At 40.4% G+C, this 12,664-nt stretch overlaps 1 pseudogene; it reads left to right on the top strand.

The window, feature by feature from the left end:
- On the top strand, nucleotides 3,045–3,990 carry LOC102186323 (annotated as a pseudogene).

Here is a 12,664-nt window from a genome sequence, read left to right as displayed (position 1 = left end):
CAGTCAAAGGCTTTAGCACAGTCAATGAAAGAGAAGTAGATGTTTTTCTGGAATATGTAATGTTAATGTTATGTTTGTTTTACAGAGGAAGCAACAGAATCAGAGAAATTAAATGACTTGTTCACAACATACAAACTATTCTAGCTTTTGACTCCTAGTTTAAAAGATCTATCTATGATGTTGATTGTAGTGCCATTTTTGGTAAAAATATTTTAGTGACTGTATCTGTAATACAAATGATCAAAGTTTCTTGAATAGGGCTGGGGATTTGGCATCCAGACTTATTACAAAGAGCCTTTAATCTACTTGCCTTGTTTCTCATCACTGCACACAATATACATTCCATCCAATTATCATCTTACTCTGGTTTACCTGCTTTTGCTCACACCTTTATCCCACCACTCTCTTCTTTCACATTTACAACTGTTTTCAGCCTCTGTTTCTACTTGCTACTGGGAGATGTCATGGTGAAGTTGAGTTTCTTGTGTAAGGAGGTGTTTAGTCCTTGTAGGAATATTAAGGAGTGGTGCTCCAGGTTAGTCACCCTGAGATTTCTCACCTGAGGGGCCCAATTTCAAGTCTCCTTAGTTATGCAAAAATACAAGAAAGCATGTACAAAGTAATTCCAAGTTCTCCAGGGATGGGCTTCCCAGGCCATATGATTCAATGCCATATAATGTTCTAGCATCTGTACACTGAATCACTGAGTTGTATTTATGAGGAAATGGGTTTTGACTAGAGGTGAAACTTCTGACAAAGTAGTGTGAACTTTAAATTGGCAGATTCAACAGGTAAGAAAGTGAAAATTCTGCTGTGTGCTCATTAGTGGGTGTTCCCTTTGTAGTTCATCTTCCACTGATAGTTGGAGATGCTGCTGAAGTGGTGTCTCAGTGCTCAAGAATGACTAGACACAGATGAAGCATTTGAGTCAGTAAACTGATGTTGATGCTGGTCAATTTATTTTTCTCCTCATTTCAGAGAAAGGTTCAGGCAATAATTAGAAGTGTCAAGTACTTTGCATGCACTAAAATCAAATCTTAGAAGTTTGCAAGTGGAAGGGAACTTGTTTAACAACTCCAATGCCTACTTTTTTCCATTGTAAGGATGAAACCTGGAGAAGGGAGTGATCCGCTCAAGTATTTTGTGTCAGTGAGTTATCAAGAGAGCATTATAGTCTTAGCTGAATATTGTGGAACATCTGTGGTCACTTGCTCTTTACCACTCACATTTTGTTCCATAACATGCTTAAAATCAGTCCTAAAAAGTTTTCATTTCATTTATATTATACGCTAAATTTTCTAATGTCAAAGTCCATCCAATTTTAGATATTGGCACTGAATACACATTATTCTTTCTTAGAAATTTGTTTTAAATGTTTGATCCTGTGAGTATATTTTATTAATTTTAGGGGATTTTTATATCCTAAACATAATTATTATGGTTAATACAGATATTCAGTTTTAATGATGATTTATTCAGAACAAATCAACTTGCCTTCTAGCGTCTACTAATGTCCTACTGATCCACACCCAAGACATGAAATGTCTTCACCTTGCTGCATCTTCTGTTCTCCTGGGTTCCATATCATCTTCCTGATGATTTTCAAGTCACCACACAAGGGCCAGTAGCCCTTCAATGGGATGCTAAGTTGTCATCAAAATCCTTTGATCTGAGCAGGTCATCTCTCCACCTTTTGTTTTCTTTATCTCACCTAAGGTACTTCCCACTGATGACATTCTATGATTATATTTCTTTGTACTTTGTCCCAAATCAGAAGTAATCCGTACCTCATTGGAATGTCTGAAGCATTTGTTATCACCTCTGCTTCCCAAAAGTGTTGTGGCTTTCCTTTTAGACTCTCTTTTCCTTAAAGTTTCCTTGGATTTTCTTCATTTTTTATTCCTTTATTAATCCAAAGTTGGTTTAGCATTTATTATGAACTAGAGGGTGTTATAGACATTGTGAGTATAGCAAAAAACAAAAAAAAATCTTTGACTCCTGGAGTTAATATTTTAGTGAGGGAGTTAGAGTTCATATTTATATGTATAATCTAAATCCATATATATATCTTTTCTGTAAGACATTATGGAAAAGCCTGGATGAACTTTTTGACAATTGATGGTAATGGACAATGGACAAAGATAGAGCTAGGACTTAGAGAATACTGAGACAAGGATAGAATGTTATTTTGTGTAGTGTTTCCAGCTCTTTGTTGAGTTGTGGGATTAAACGTGTACCTGAGATTACTGAGCCCAGAAAATGGTAGGTATTCAATCAGTGCTTGTTGAATAATTAATGATTAACTTCTTGGTGAGAGGGAGAGTAAAAGAGAAAAAATAGAGAGAAAAAACACATTTAAATCACAATTTCGGAATGATCAAAATTAGACTTTTCTTAAAATCATCATGATGAAGATGAACCATAAAGAATTAACCCTGAATATTTTCTATGAAGGCCAATTGCAAGATAATTGACTATTATTTTGCAGTCTATGAAAAAAATCACTAAACTAAAGTCACTTCACATTATTTACAGACCACCTAAGATCTGAAACACAAGTCCCTTTTCGTTTTTCTGTAGAGTTTTCATATTTAACCAAATCACAAAAGGGATTTTGAACTAGACAAATAGTTATAATAAATAACAATTGACTGTGCTGTATCTTTGAATTATTAGACTTATAAAAAATTTCATGGGTATGTTTTTCCAGTTGTTAACTTTTATACTTTATAAAACATTTGTTTTAAGACTATTTTCATTTTCAAGCTACACAAGTTGGAAAAGGATTTTGATATTATTTTGTACTTTTCAGACAAGATTTCTGAGCCAGACTTCTTCACTTCCTCCTTTTTTCGGGAAAAGATTCATTAATTTGAATAATTGTCCACTCTCCAAAATTGCCAAACTGAATTTCTGTCAGAATGAATTCCTCTTTATATCTTCTCCTAAGAATATCTAGGGTTGAATGAAAACATAGCTATTGAATTGTGACGTCATAATTTATATACTATGCCCATAAATGCAAAATATGCTCCACTATTGAAATGAGAAGGCAAAATCAAAGCTCTATGGTTGAGTTTATCCTCTTGGGCTTTTCTAACTTTCCTGAACTCCAAGGGCAGGCTCTTTGGGATTTTCTTGATTATTTATCTGCTGACATTGATAGGAAATGCCATCATTATAGTTGTCATCTGCCTGGAAGAGAGCCTGCATGTTCCCACGTACCTGTTCCTCCAGAACTTGTCCGTGGTGGATGTTAGTATCAGTGCAGTCATTATGCCTGAAATGCTGGTGGTCCTCTCCAATGAAAAAACATCAATTTCGTTCGTGAGCTGCTTTGCACAAAAGTATTTTATTCTTTTTTTTGGTGGGACTGAATGTTTTCTCCTAGGGGCAATGGCTTATGACCGATTTGCTGCAATCTGCTCTCCTCTGAGCTACCCAGTGATTATGAACAAACACGTTTTTATGAAATTAGTTACAGGCTCATGGACTTTGGGTTTCATGTTAGGTACTGTACAAACAACATGGGTTTCCAGTTTTCCCTTTTGTGGCCCCAGTGAAATCAATCATACCTCTTGTGAAACTCCAGCAGTGCTAGAGCTGGCATGTGCAGACACGTTTTTGTTTGAAATCTATGCTTTCACTGGCACCATTTTAATTATCATGGTTCCTTTCATGTTGATAATTCTGTCTTACATTCGAATTCTCTTTGTCATCCTGAAGATGCCATCAACCACTGGGAGGCAAAAGGCCTTTTCCACCTGGGCCTCCCATCTCACATCTGTTACCCTCTCCTATGGCACAGCCAGTGTGACTTACTTACAACCTAAATCTGGCTACTCCCCAGAAACCAAGAAGTTGATGTCCTTGTCTTATTCACTTTTAACACCTCTGCTGAATCCACTGATCTACAGTCTGAGGAACAGTGAGCTGAAAAGAGCTTTGATAAAATTATGGCGAAGAAAAGTGGATTCATGTACATTCTGACTATGCTGAGAGGTCTATGTGATAATACTGCTGGACTGAACTTTATTTAAATTTAATAAATGGTAAAGACTGTTTTCCAAATTTGCTGGCATATTGAGGGCAGCACTTTCACAGCATCATCTTTCAGGATTTGAAATAGCTCAACTGGAATGCCATCACCTCCACCAGCTTTGTTTGTAGTGATGCTTTCTAAGGCCCACTTGACTTCACATTCCAGGATGTCTGGCTCTAGGTGAGTGATCACACCATCGTGATTATCTTGGTCTTGAAGATCTTTTTTGTACAGTTCTTCTGTGTATTCTTGCCACCTCTTCCTTCTGTTAGGTCCATACCATTTCTGTCCTTTATCAAGCCCATCTTTGCAAGAAATGTTCCCTTGGTATCTCTAATTTTCTTGAAGAGATCTCTAGTCTTTCCCATTCTGTTGTTTGCTTCTATTTTCTTTGCATTGATCACTGAAGAAGGCTTTCTTATCTCTTCTTGTTATTCATTGGAACTCTGCATTCAGATGCTTATTTCTTTCCTTTTCTTCTTTGCTTTTCACTTGTCTTCTTTTCACAGCTATTTGTAAGGCCTCCTCAGACAGCCATTTTGCTTTTTTGCATTTCTGTTCCATGGGGATGGTCTTGATCCCTGTCTCCTGTACAATGTCACGAACCTCCATCCATAATTCATCAGGCTCTCTATCTATCAGATCTAGTCACTTAAATCTATTTCTCACTTCCACTGTATAATCATAAGGGATTTGATTTAGGTCATACCTGAATGGTCTAGTGGTTTTCCCTACTTTCTTCAATTTAAGTCTGAATTTGGCAATAATGACAAGCAGTGTCAGACTTTATTTTAGGGGACTCCAAAATCACTGCAGATGGTGACTGCAGCCATGAAATTAAAAGATGCTTACTCCTTGGAAGAAAAGTTATGACTAACCTAGATAGCATGTTGAAAAGCAGAGACATTACTTTGCCAACAGAGGTCCATCTAGTCAAGGCTATGGTTTTTCCAGTGGTCATGTATAGATGTGAGAGTTGGACTGTGAAGAAAGCTGAGTGGCAAAAGATTGATGCTTTTGAACTGTGGTGTTGGAGAAGACTCTTGAGAGTCCCTTGGACTGCAAGGAGATCTAACCAGTCCACTCTGAAGGAGATCAGCCCTGGGTGTTCTTTGGAAGGAATGATGCTAAAGCTGCAATTCCAGTACTTTGGCCACCTCATGTGAAGAGTTGACTCATTGGAAAAGACTCTGATGCTGGGAGGGATTGGGGGCAGGAGGAAAAGGGGATGACAGAAGATGAGATGGCTGGATGGCATCACTGACTCGGTGGACATGAGTCTGAGTGAACTCTGGGAGACGGTGATGGACAGGGAGGCCTGGTGTGCTGCAATTCTTGGGGTCGCAAAGAGTCGGACACACTGAGCGACTGACCTGAACTGAAAGACTGTTTGCATTTCTTGGTATGAATATGCTTAATTTGAGTTCTACATATTTGATCATATAGTAGAACATAGTTATATATTAATGGTTTTATTCTTTTTTCATAGATGCATAATACTCCTTAATATTAGGTGTCACACAGTTTCTTCAAAAAACTGTTTATTGGTGGCCATATGGGTGTGTGATAATTTTTTGTTCCTCTAGAGAATGCTAAATAAAGAAACTAGTTTTATACTTTCACAAACATTGTTGCTTTAATTTCTGTAGTATACGTTTCACAGTATGGTTTTCATGGAGTAATTAATCTGAGTTTGCAAACTTTCATTAATGTTACCAAACCTTTACAAAATGATATTAACAATTTTGTATTGATTCTGAAAGCCCACTCTGCCCTACTGACTAGTTTCACCTCCAGAAAACCAAAAAATAGAAAGATGAGCTTTTTATTTTTTGAGTGAAAATATGTCCATGCATGAGTTGAAAAAAACAGCTCTTTATTGAGAATGACCACACTGGTTCTAGTCAAGGACCTACAGACATTATAATCCAAAACTGTATTTCATTTGGTTATTTTAGAATATATTCTTCCAGTGTGTTACTATTTTTGAGAGTAACTTATCATATTTCATTTTCACTTATAAGCCATGGTCTGGAAATCTTGTCAAAATTTCTGCTATAGAGCAAAAATGCCCTCAACACCTCAACATTTGTCAAACAGTATTTGATTTTTTTTCTTGTAGAATATAAACATGATAAATTGTGCTTGTTTTCTATTATCCATGAATCATATCAATCTATGTGTATCTTTTCCAGAAAGAATAATTAGACACTGCAAAAATATACTATCTCATTCTTGTTTCCTATTTTAATGTTGCTGGAAGACAACAGAAAGTGTCTGACATTGACTCTACTCCAAAGGAGTACCACTGTTTGTTTCAGCTTAAAATGACATTAAAAAAAGAGGTTGGAGCACTTTATCTTTATGAAACAATCATTGATTTTTGAAAGCATTTAAAAATAATTTTATTTATTTATTTTTGATTGCACTGGGTCTTTGTTGCTTTGTGCAGGCTTTCTCTAGTTGTGAAGAGTGGGAGCTACTCTCTAGCTGTGATGTGTGGACTTCTTGTTGTGGTGACTTCTCTTGTTGCGGAGCACAGGCTCTGGGTGTTAGGGCTTCAGCAAGGTGAGCACATGGGTTTGGCAGTTGTGGCTCACAGGCACTAGAGCACGGGCTTAGTAGTTGTGGCATGGAGGCTTAGTTGTCTGCAGCATGTGGAATCTTCTTGGATCAGGGATTGAACCCACGTGCTCTGCCTTGGCAGGCAGATTCTTATACACGGCACCACCAGCGAAGTCCAATGAAACAACCATTGATTTTGATGGGAAAAAACTTTTCTTTATACTCATATGTACCCCTGCCAAAAATGGGAGTAGAGTGTAGCTTCAACTTTCAACAAAATAAAACAAAACAGAGAAACTTCATTAGTAGGTTGCTGAAATCTTGTGAATAATATACGAATGTTGTACAATAGTGTTCCTGGTAAGACATCAAAGAAACATCTACAAAAAACTTTAATTGAATCTCATCCCCTGATATCCTGAAATTTCTTTCTCATAACTCTTATAATGACTAATTAAGTAAAACTTATCTAAAAACAGATAAGAAAATGAAGCTAAAAACAGGGTTTCCTGTTAATCATTCTTTAGTTCCCTTGTTCATTTATTGATTACATAATAATCAATAAAACAATCAATTTTTCTTTTTAAATGCTTTAATTTTTGTCTTTTTACCAGTTTTATTGAGATATAATTGACAAATTTGTATGTATCTAAAGTGTAAAAAATGATGATTTGACATACATATAGGTTGTGAAATGATGACCACAATCAAGTTAATTAACACATCCATTACCTCACATTGTCACCTCTTTGAGAGTTGGAGAACACCTGGTATTTACTCTCTCAGTCAATTTTAAGTATATAATACACTATTATTGACCATAGTTATGTCAGGGGAGCACGTAATTTCCTCAGTTCTGTCTCATCACAACAAAAAGTTGAAGCGATGGACCAGTGCTACAGCCCTTGCATGGACCAGTGTTACAGCTCCGTGTGACAGCTCAGTTTTATTTAGAAAATAAAGGAAAATACATCCTCGAGGCATGACGGCATGCTGACCCAAAAGATGAGAAGAGAAGAGAGAGAGAGACCCCCGGCCCTTTGGCTCCTCTTTTTAGATGTTTTTTTCTCTTCCCCTGGGCCTGCCCTGTGTAAACTGGGATAGCCAGGAGTGTTGTTTGTCTACCTGGGGGCCTCATTCCAGTCCTCGGACTTTCTTTTGTTCTGTTTTCACGGGCTTTTCCCTTCCTTGTCTTTTAGCCACTGCCATTCTGGCCTCCTTTTTCCTATTCTAACTACCTAACACTCCCCCCTCAAGAGATGGGAGGCCCAATTCTTTGGGAATAGGGGTGGCAAGGTCTTTCTGGCTTCTTCCTGCTGAACTGTGATGGTGAGGGGTATTGGGCCTCCCCCTCTTGCTAGTCTCAAGCCTCAGAGTCCTTATAGTGGTGTCCATCTAAGGGTGACTGATATTTTCTGTGGTTGGCTGTAGTTTTATATATCCTTGTTGAACTGGCACTGCTTGTTGACTTGCTGCTGCTGCTGCTGCTAAGCCGCTTCAGTCGTGTCCGACTCTGTGCAACCCCATAGACGGCAGCCCACCAGGCTCCCTTGTCCCTGGGATTCTCCAGGCAAGAACATTGGAGTGGGTTGCCATTCCCTTCTCCACTTGTTGACTTGGGCAGACACAAAACAGGTTAGACAATTTATAATACATGGTGCAATCATGAGCAGCATCAATATAGTGATAACAAGGACTAGTAGGGGCATTAGCCAACTCCAAATTTCCATCACCAGGAGGATCCCCAAAGAGGGATTGTAGCCACCCTAAGAACTCTCCCGCTCGTTCTTTGAGATCCTGTAGGATCTGAACGTTTTTCTTGAGGATTGTGAGACTTTCTTTAGCTTCAGTTCAGTTCAGTCGCTCACTCATGTCCGACTCTGCGACCCCATGAATTGCAGCACGCCAGGCCTCCCTGTCCATCACCATCTCCCAGAGTTCACTCAGATCCATGTCCATCGAGTCCATGATGCCATCCAGCCACCTCATCCTTGGTCGTCCCCTTCTTCTCCTGCCCCCAATCCCTCCCAGCATCAGAGTCTTTTCCAATGAGTCAACTCTTCGCATGAGGTGGCTAAAGTACTGGAGCTTCAGCTTTAGCATCATTCCTTCCAAAGAAATCCCAGGGTTGATCTCCTTCAGAATGGACTGGTTGGATCTCCTTGCAGTCCAAGGGACTCTCAAGAGTCTTCTCCAACACCACAGTTCAAAAGTATCAATTCTTGGGCGCTCACTTTTCTTCACAGTCCAACTCTCACACCCATATATGACCACAGGAAAAACCATAGCCTTGAGTAGATGGACCTTAGTCGACAAAGTAGTGTCTCTGCTTTTGAATATACTATCTAGGTTGGTCATAACTTTTCTTCCAAGGAGTAAGCATCTTTTAATTTCATGGCTGCAGTCACCATCTGCAGTGATTTTGGAGCCCAAAAAAATAAAGTGTGGCACTGTTTCCACTGTTTCTCCATCCATTTCCTATGAAGTGATGGGACTGGATGCCATGATCTTCGTTTTCTGAATGTTGAGCTTTAAGCCAACTTTTTCACTCTCCTCTTTCACTGTCATCAAGAGGCTTTTTAGCTCCTCTTCTCTTTCTGCCATAAGGGTGGTGTTGTCTGCATATCTGAGGTTATTGATATTTCTCCCAGCAATCTTGATTCCAGCTTGTGTTTCTTCCAGTCCAGCGTTTCTCACCCTGTATAAGCAGGGTGACAATATACAGCCTTGACGTACTCCTTTTCCTGTTTGGAACCAGTCTGTTGTTCCATGTCCAGTTCTAACTGTTGCTTCCTGACCTGCATATAGGTTTCTCAAGAGGCAGGTCTGGTGGTCTGGTATTCCCATCTCTTTCAGAATGTTCCACAGTTTATTGTGATCCACACAGTTAAAGGCTTTGGCATAGTCAATAAAGCAGAAATAGATATTTTTCTGGAGCTCTCTTGCTTTTTCCATGACCCAGCAGATGTTGCCAATTTGATCTCTGGTTCCTCTGCCTTTTCTAAAACCAGCTTAAACATCAGGGAGTTCACGGCTCACATATTGCTGAAGCCTGGCTTGGAGAATTTTGAGCATTACTTTACTAGCATGTGAGATGAATGCAATTGTGTGGTAGTTTGAGCATTTACCTAGAAACAACATGTCTCATTCAGGATGGCTCAAGTCCCTCCTTGTTCAGGGATCAGAAGATCTATCTCCTGTCTGTTTTGGAGTGCAACCCCTGCCAAACTGTGTTGGCTCTTTAGAGCTGTCCTGAGAAAACTTATCCCCTAATTTTGGGGGTGTTTGTTAGAATGGCAGTCATTTGTAGTCCTGCATAGGTATCTGAGATCTCTCCGGGGCTCACAGGTGTATTGAGTGTCCTCTTCTGTTTTCTTCCACAGCTAGACTCATAAGTAGTGAATCCAGAAGTCATTTCCTGGTACATTGACTACTATGGGGGGTAGAAAGTATTACATGGTAGAAGCCCTTCCATGTGGGCTGAAGTTGAGCCTTTGGGGATCCATCTTTCCAGACTTTAATTAGGACTTAGTCCCTGGAGCATATAGTGGTGACTCCTTAGAATCTTTTAGGTCCTAGTTGACACCCCACAAGTGTATATCTTGTTGGAATTGCCCATTGGCCATGGTGTAAGAGCAGAGGGTCTGAGCCTCTGGATCTAGGAAGAGGTCATTGACATAAACAAAAGGTCTCCCATATAGCATCTCATAAGGACTAAGACCAACCTGTTCCTTAGGGTCAATGCGGGTGCTGAGGAGAGCTGTTGGTAAAGCCTCCTTCCAACCCAGGGAGGTCTCCTGGGTTATCTTTTTTATTGCTGATTTTAAGAATTGGTTGGCTCTTTCTAATTTTCCTGAAGACTGAGGCCTCCAGGCACAATGGAGATAAGTAATGCCCAATGCTTTAGAGATCCCTTGGGTGACTTTAGAAGTAAATGATGTCCCATTGTCACTTAGTAATGACCTGGGCAAATCAAATCTTGGAATGATTTCATGGAGCAGTTTTCTTACCACCTCCTCAGCCTTCTCAGTTCAGGTAGGAAAGCCTTCAATCCATCCTGTGAATGTATCTACCATGACTAATAGGTATTTATACCCTTGAGGAACTGGCATCTGGATGAAGTCCATTTGCCAATCCTGTTGGACAGTCTGGGCCAGCTGGGGTCTTCAGGATCCTTCAGCTCAGTTCAGTTCAGTTCAGTCACTCAGTCGTGTCTGACTCTTTGCGACCCCATGAATCGTAGCACGCCAGGCCTCCCTGTCCATCACCAACTCCCAGAGTTCACCCAAACTCATGTCCATCGAGTCAGTGATGCCATCCAGCCATCTCATCCTCTGTCGTCCCCTTTTCCTCCTGCCCCCAATCCCTCCCAACATCAGAGTCTTTTCCAATGAGTCAACTCTTCGCATGAGGTGGCCAAAGTACTGGAGTTTTAGCTTTAGCATCATTCCTTCCAAAGAACACACAGGGCTGATCTCCTTCAGAATGGACTGGTTGGATCTCCTTGCAGTCCAAGGGACTCTCAAGAGTCTTCTCCAACACCACAGTTCAAAAACATCAATTCTCCGGTGCTCAGCTTTCTTCACAGTCCAACTCTCACATCCATACATGACCACTGGAAAAACCATAGCCTTGACTAGATGGACCTTTGTTGGCAAAGTAATGTCTCTGCTTTTCAATATGCTATCTAGGTTGCTCATAACTTTTCTTCCAAGGAGTAAGCATCTTTTAATTTCATGGCTTCAGTCACCATCTGCAGTGATTTTGGAGCCCCCCAAAATAAAGTGTTACACTGTTTCCACTGTTTCCCCATCTATTTCCCATGAAGCAATGGGCCTGGATGCCATGATCTTCGTTTTCTGAATGTTGAGCTTTAAGCCAACTTTTTCACTCTCCTCTTTCGCTGTCATCAGGAGGCTTTTGAGTTCCTCTTCACTTCTGCCATAAGGGTGGTGTCATCTGCATATCTGAGGTTATTGATATTTCTCCTGGCAATCTTGATTCCAGCTTGTGCTTCTTCCAGCCCAAGCTCCTTGGGGGTTGTTAAATTGGCAAGTGGGACAAGAGGAGACCACTTGCCTTATAGTTGTTTGGAGGATTGTTCCTCTGAAGGATTTTTCTAGTACTCTTTGGAGGGCCTTTTCCCCTAAATGAGTGGTTGCATTTAAGGAGTTAACCAACTTCCACTGGAGGTTCCCAGGCAGAAAAAGGAGTCCCTCCTTTTGGAACCACCCCATATGATCTTCTTGAAAGCCCTCACGTTTAGCTTTAAGAGTCTCACCTTCAGTATATGAAGGAGTTTCTGGCAAATTAGTCTGTGGAACTAAGGTGGCAACCCCTATTAAGTCATTGTTCTGTAATGCTGCTCTCTTAGCTGCCTGATCGGCTGCTTGGTCCCCTCGTACCACTTCCATGCCCTCTTTTTGGTGTCCTTCACACAAATCAGAAAATGATCCCTTTCCCAGATGTGCTCAGGGTCATTATAATTCCAACTAGGATCTGAGGAGGGGACTGTAGTTTCCCCTACTGGGTATTTATCACTTGACATGTGGAGCCCCGTTGTATACCTTCAGGCTTCCTTTAAGACCCTAGTATGCTCAGGGTCAGATAAAGTTTGACTAAATATGAACTTGATGTCCTTCCATGTCAAGTCAAAGGCCAAGGTAATGTGTTGGAATGTATCTATATATTCACTTGGGTCATCTGTATAGCTTCCCAGGTCTTGTTTGATCTGTCTTAGTTCTAAGAGGGAGAAGGGCTTATGGACCTGGGTTGGTCCAAATTCTCCTGCAGTTTTGACTAAGGGACATACTTGAGTTGGCTTTTGTGGAGGGGGTGCTCCCGGATATGGGGGCATGTTTGGATACAAGGAAGGAGCACCAGGCAACTCAGGAGCTGTGGGCTGTGAGCCTTCATGGGGAGCGGGGGTTCCTTCTCTTGGTTATCTGTGCCTAACACCATTTGCCTAGTAGGCTCACTTTTAGGGTGTACAACAATCCCATACTTACAACAGAGTTCCTTCATATCTCTTAGTTGGAAGAAAGTTTGGAATAAGGG

Source organism: Capra hircus, chromosome 15 (genome assembly GCF_001704415.2).
Source record: "Capra hircus breed San Clemente chromosome 15, ASM170441v1, whole genome shotgun sequence".
Classification (NCBI taxonomy): Eukaryota; Metazoa; Chordata; class Mammalia; order Artiodactyla; family Bovidae; genus Capra; species Capra hircus.
Note: the sequence above shows the minus strand (reverse complement) of the source record. Positions and strands in the feature narration are given on the sequence as shown.